Source organism: Anabrus simplex, chromosome 4 (assembly GCF_040414725.1).
Source record: "Anabrus simplex isolate iqAnaSimp1 chromosome 4, ASM4041472v1, whole genome shotgun sequence".
Taxonomy (NCBI): domain Eukaryota; kingdom Metazoa; phylum Arthropoda; class Insecta; order Orthoptera; family Tettigoniidae; genus Anabrus; species Anabrus simplex.
This window is the reverse complement of record NC_090268.1, coordinates 87,426,597-87,432,596: the sequence shown is the minus strand read 5'-3', so window position 1 is coordinate 87,432,596 and position 6,000 is coordinate 87,426,597. Positions and strand designations below refer to the sequence as shown.

Sequence of the window (6,000 nt, the reverse complement as noted above, 5' to 3'; positions counted from 1 at the left end):
AATGAAAACCGGAGCAGTTAGTGCACTTGTATGGAGTTGTGCACTCCTCCGCGCCGTGAGCTACTCGTCCACATGTACCACATACAGCCTGATTCGAACAGCGAGATACCATATGTCCGAATCGCTGGCATTGATAGCATCGCATAGGAGGCGGGATGTACGGCCTCACATCGCAACGATAAGTTGTTACCTTGACTTTCTCTGGTAACACTGACAACTTGAAAGAGACAATGAAGGCACCAGTGGCAACGTCTTCACCGTTGACCTTGCGCGTAATGCGCCGGACGTGTGTCACGCCACGGTTCTTCATGTCTTCCATCAACTCGTCGTCAGTGTTCAAAATAAGGTCGCGGTGAAAGATGACTCCGCGAACCAGGTTCAAGGACTTATGCTCCTCCACTTTGACGGGGATTTCGCCAAAGTGCTCGCACTTAAGCAACTGATCAGCTTGCAGTGCTGTACGAGTCTTCATAAGCAAACTACCGTTGCGCATTTTCTTAAGTTCCTCCAGTTCGCCATAGACGCCTTCGATGTGCCGACTAAAAAGGATCGACTTCACCAGCTTAAAATCGTTCCCATCGGTTCTGGTAGCGACCAGAAACCTAGGGAAGCTGGATCCCATTCCTTCACGCTGCGCATGTTCCCAGGGAGTTGAACCTCTCAGGGAAGCAAAAGTTAAAGACTTAGGTGGGGACCACCTAGAGAGAGCAGACTTCGTTTGGAAGCCATGCCCGATAGCATCCTCCCCGAATGCCACCCACTCCGATCAGGGGTCTCTGTAGCCGAACCAAGCAGCCAAGGCAATACCCACCTGGTCATAGCAGGTACTGCCCGGGGTCCGATGTTTTACGATGCCTAATACGGGATGACTGAGGCAATGAGTACTAAGACTCCCTTCCTCCAGTCACCCGCAATAGCATGTACCCCATAGCGTTTACAGAGCACTAAATATAGAGAAAAAAATAAAAATAATTAATAATAATATGTCCTTCTGGCATTCGGCTGTGCGGGGACCTGTGTTGTCAGGCGGATACCACTGCCAAGGTACATGGCGCTCCCACCACGCAATGGTCCTGGGTGGACAGTTGCGGGCTTTTGGGCGTAATCGCACACGTAAGAGCCCCATCTCCGGGCAGCACGCACATCAAAATTTCGAATGGTCTACATCTGACCCTCGGAAAAATAATAATAAAATAAAGAGGGGACCATGGCCACATGACCCTTTAAGTCGCCTTCTACGACAGGCAGGGATTACCTGTGAATGTACTCGACCCCTCCCATTCACAGGAGGTCCAACACGTTATACCAAACCGCAATCCATGTCCGCGCCTAGGTCGCCCCTTTTAGTCGACTCATACGACAGGCAGGGGGTACGGCGGGTGTATTCTACATGTGCGTCCCCCACCCGCAGGGGGTAGTGTGTTTGGTCCGCGAGAGGTATTTTATTTCCCTCAAGTCCGCCGGCAAGCCGGTTAGGACCCCCCTATCCGCCACCTGGGACGCGCCACGTGGGAGTATCACCTCTCCCCCTGCTACGCCTTCGTAGTAGGTTCGTGGCGGCCCCTAATTGTACGAGGTGGAACGAAATGGAACAATAATTAAAACTTCAAAATATATCCACTGACAAAAATTTAAAACGAATGATGAAAAAAATGGCCATGCTTGCACAACAATCAGTGGATCCAATTCATAAAGCCTCATCTGTCTGTCTGTTAGGTCATCAGCCCAGAGGCTGGTTGGATCCTCAGATAGCACCACCAAAGGTTATGCGGTTATGAGGAAACCCCAAAAACCAATGGCAGCACCAAAATGAGGCGTACTAGGCAAGATGAGGAGTGAGGTAGTTTGCCAATGCTTTCCTCACTGGGTCAGAAATTACTATTGCAGCACGACTGACCCTATGAGCAGCACCTTTCATAACACTCAGATGCACTAGTCATGCTCTGAATGTCATTACTCAGCACTACCCATACCCCAGCAACTTCCATATTGTCACAGCCATGGATGTTGACTGGGACTTCGGTGGAAGCTACACTTTACTCTGGCCTGTGCCAAGAGATGGATGCAAAAGTACTGTATCCATCAAGAAATGACAGCAGGCAGAAAAGCCTCATATTATGAGATTATGCTTATTGTCCAAAGCAGTCAATAATTAGGGTCGCCGACCCAACCATCCATAGGTAACACATACCTATGATGTTCCTCACATAAACGCCCTACGCACAATCACAGACCCACAGTAGTACTAATCACAGGTACCGCAGATAACGTAGACTCATAGTGTTCTTCACAAGTTGGTTCTAATCACAGGTAATGTTGACCCATCGTATGGCACAACTCGCAGGCAACACCGATCCGTGATATTTGTCACATAAGGATACTACTCATCAGCAAGGCAGACCCCTGGTGTTACTCACTTAGACTAATCACGGACGCCGATATTCCCGTGGTGTTCCTTACGTAGTGGAACTCGTCACAGGTCACGTATATGCATTGTGTTGCTCACACAGTCGTACTAATCACTGGCAATGTAGACCCAAGGTGTACCACACATTACGGTACTACCCACAGATAAGTCAGACCTATGGTGTTCCCCACAGGCAATGCAGATCCATAGTGGTACTAATCCCGGGCAATGCACAAACCCGTGGTGTTCCTCACATAGTGGTACCAATCACAGGCAACGAAGACCCAAGGTAGTAGTACTACTGATAGGTAACGCAGACCCATTCTGAACACGGGGGAACAAACGCAATTCAGCGCGGCGAACGGCAGCTACTCCCGCACGGACGCCAGTCCGTATTGCCGTACGCCCGCTGCTCCGCTTCGGTTGAATGCACACGATGGTACTGATCACAGGCACCGCCCATACTCATGGTGTTCCTCACATAATGGTACTAATCATAAGAAATCTTATGGCTCCAGTTCTATCATCCCTTGATCGCCCCTATTGGCCGCCTTTTACGACAGGCAGGAGGTACCGTGGGTGTATTCTTCGTCTGCGTCCCTCACCCACAGGGGGTAAAAAAGGATCCCGCAGTTCGAGAAATTAAATACAGGACAAAGAAAGACAAGAGTCACGAAGGCCTGGAAATGAAGGACTCCCTATGCCTCAAATACTCTAATACCTTCGGGGTCGGAAGAAAACAACACTTGACTAACGGGGGTAGGAGAGGATACATGAAGGTGAGGAGCCTGGCACAAGTAAGTGGAAGCAATGCCAGGACTCTGCTACGGGTCCCGTGGTTGCCAACCCAAGCCCCCAACTTGAGAGCCCCAGCGGTCCCTTTTAGTCACCTCTTACGACAGATAGGGGATACCATGGTTGTATTATTCATCTGCGTCCCCCACCCACAGGCGGTGGAAAATGAAGCAGAGTATTCGACATAACATATATAAAGGAGTGTCCAGCTCCATGACTAAGTGGTTAGCGTGCTGGCCTTTGGTCACCGGAGACCCGGGTTCGATTCCCGGCGGTGTCTGGAATTTTAACCATAATTGGTTAATTTCGCTGACACGGGGGCGGGTGTATGTGTCGTCTTCATCATCATTACCGTACATCCTCATCACGACGCGCAGGTCGCCTACGAGAGTCAAATCAAAAGAACTGCATCTGGCGAGCCGAACTTGTCCTCGGACACTCCCGGCACTAAAAGCCATATGCCATTCCGTTCCACATAAATGAGTGCCGTACGTAGGTCGCACTAACATAATCCATAGCACAGTATAGCCTATAGTGAACAATAGCAACTCTTGAAGGGTACTGTGATATTCCAGCAACATTATTATGAACGTTCCATCTCGTACAGTGTTCACTTTGAACTCTAAGACGTAGTTTTCTAGTCAACAAGTCGACCTCTACACAGATGAGTTTGTGTAGTAGTTAGTTTTTCTGTTTCCCTTGACAGCTTTATTTCTTTCCTTGTGACACTTGAGGCTCATTAACTCAGTAGAGTGACAAGTTCGCTAAATATTTTGTTTGTTTTCCAGAGTCTCGTGCACCTGAGACAGGCCTCTCCCGTCTGCTGACGCGCCAACGCCGCATGAAGTCATGCCTTACATATACATCATGTTATGGTAAGTTATTACAGCATTTTCAATTATGTTATTTTTCGTTGTTTAATTACTTCATGTTTACTCTTCATCTTTTAACGTACTGTTTCTAGGCAATGTAATTACTGCGTATTGCCTTACATCATGCACAACCGTTGCTAGACTATTCTACCTTCGCGTCAGTGGTCTGATATGTGTCCCTTCCCTAACCCTAACAATGCATTGAACATCTTTTTACGAGGATGTCAAACAATCAGTGCCGAGGAAACCTAAATGACAACAATTTATATCGTACAATTAGACTGTATTTTCTTCACAAGAAAACCAAATGTTCAAAGTATTGTTCAGTCAAAGAAATCGAAATAAAGTAAGACCACAAAATATACAAGGGAAGTGTAATTATGGAGTTTTATTTATTTATTTATTTATTTATTTATTTATTTATTTATTTATTTATTCATTTATTCATTCATTCCTTGTTTCTTAATCTGTTTACCCTCCACGGACGGAGGGACTCAGCAAGGGATCGCACCTCTACCACCTTACGGGCAGGGTCCTGGAGTGTGAGAATTTGTGTCGGGGGATAAAACTGAGAAAGATGATGATGATTATGATGATGCTTGTTGTTTAAAGGGGCCTAACATCGAGGTCATCGACCCCTAATGCTACGAAATGAAATAATATAAAAAATCAAATTAATCCACTGACCAAAATAGAATGTCATGAAGAATGAATGGATGGACATCAACCCTACAAAAAAACAAAAACAAACAAACAAAAACAGTAGATCAGACTCAAAAAGAAGGTAGTTAATTGGAGTATTACTGACCAAGGGACCATTTATAAAGCACAATGATGCTTGATGGCTGAAGGGGTGCTAAATTTACGTCTAAGACCCCACAGAATGGTACATGTCGCGAGTAAAGTACTGCGAGTGGGGTACTGATCAAAAGTAGCTAAGACTCAAGGTGGTCCACACAAGATGGTACTACTCACAAGTATTGCACTTCGTACAGGGAACGCAGACCTATGGTGTTGCTCACACAATGGCGCCACTCATAGCCAACGCAAACCGGTAAGGTTCCTCACCTATGTGTACTAGTCGCGGGCGCCGGTATTCCCGTGGTGTTCCTCACATAGTGGGTACCAATCACAGGCAACGCTGACCCACGATGCCGCTCATATAGCGGTACAACTCACAGGCTACTCCCCGACCCGCGGTGTTGCTCACATGGGTACAACGCACGGGTACTGGAATCTACCAGGCCAGGCTTTTTACTGCAACTAATCACAAACCTATTTCGTACCAATTTAGTGATACTACTCGCAAGTACATGCAACCCATGGTGTTCCCCGCATGATGGTACGAATCAAGAGTAGTTTCATGGTTCTAATTCAATCATCCCTCCTTGGTCGCCCCTTGTAGTCGCCTCTTACGACAGGCAGGGGATACCGCGGGTGTATTCTACATGTGCGTCCCCCACCCGCAGGGGGTAACTGAGAAAGAGGACCAGTACCTCGGCCAGGTGGTCTCACCTGCTATGCTGAACAGGGGCCTTCTGGACGGATGGGAAGATTGGAAGGGACAGGCAAGGAAGAGGGAAGGAAGCGGCCGTGGCCTTAAGTTAGGTATCATACCCGCATTTGCCTGGAGGAGAAGTGGGAAACCATGGAAAACCACAACAGGATGGCTGGGGTGTTAACTGAACCCACCTCCAGCACTCGTACCACTTTTCAAATTTCTTGGCAGAGCTGCGAATCGAACCCGGGCCTCCGGGGGTGGTAGCTAGTCGCGATAACCACTACACCACAGAGGCGGACAATTTGTGTATTTGTATATTTATTTATTTGATTATATTTTGTCCAAGTTCTATTTATTAATCTATATTTACCAGCGTTTTCTATTGCCTGACTCTGAAAAGTAAAATCTCATTTGTATGTGATTTC

The 6,000-nt window shown here is 47.2% G+C and overlaps 1 protein-coding gene across 1 annotated transcript in view; it reads left to right on the top strand.

Annotated features, from left to right (window-relative positions):
- The first annotated feature begins 3,989 nt into the window (after nucleotides 1-3,989).
- The window catches only part of LOC136872432 (G-protein coupled receptor dmsr-1), a 591,582-nt gene continuing 589,571 nt past the window's right edge, over nucleotides 3,990-6,000 (top strand). The window contains exon 1 of the mRNA XM_067146247.2: nucleotides 3,990-4,077. The gene's annotated coding sequence lies outside the window, so the exon portion shown is untranslated. The remainder of the gene's footprint in view (nucleotides 4,078-6,000) is intronic.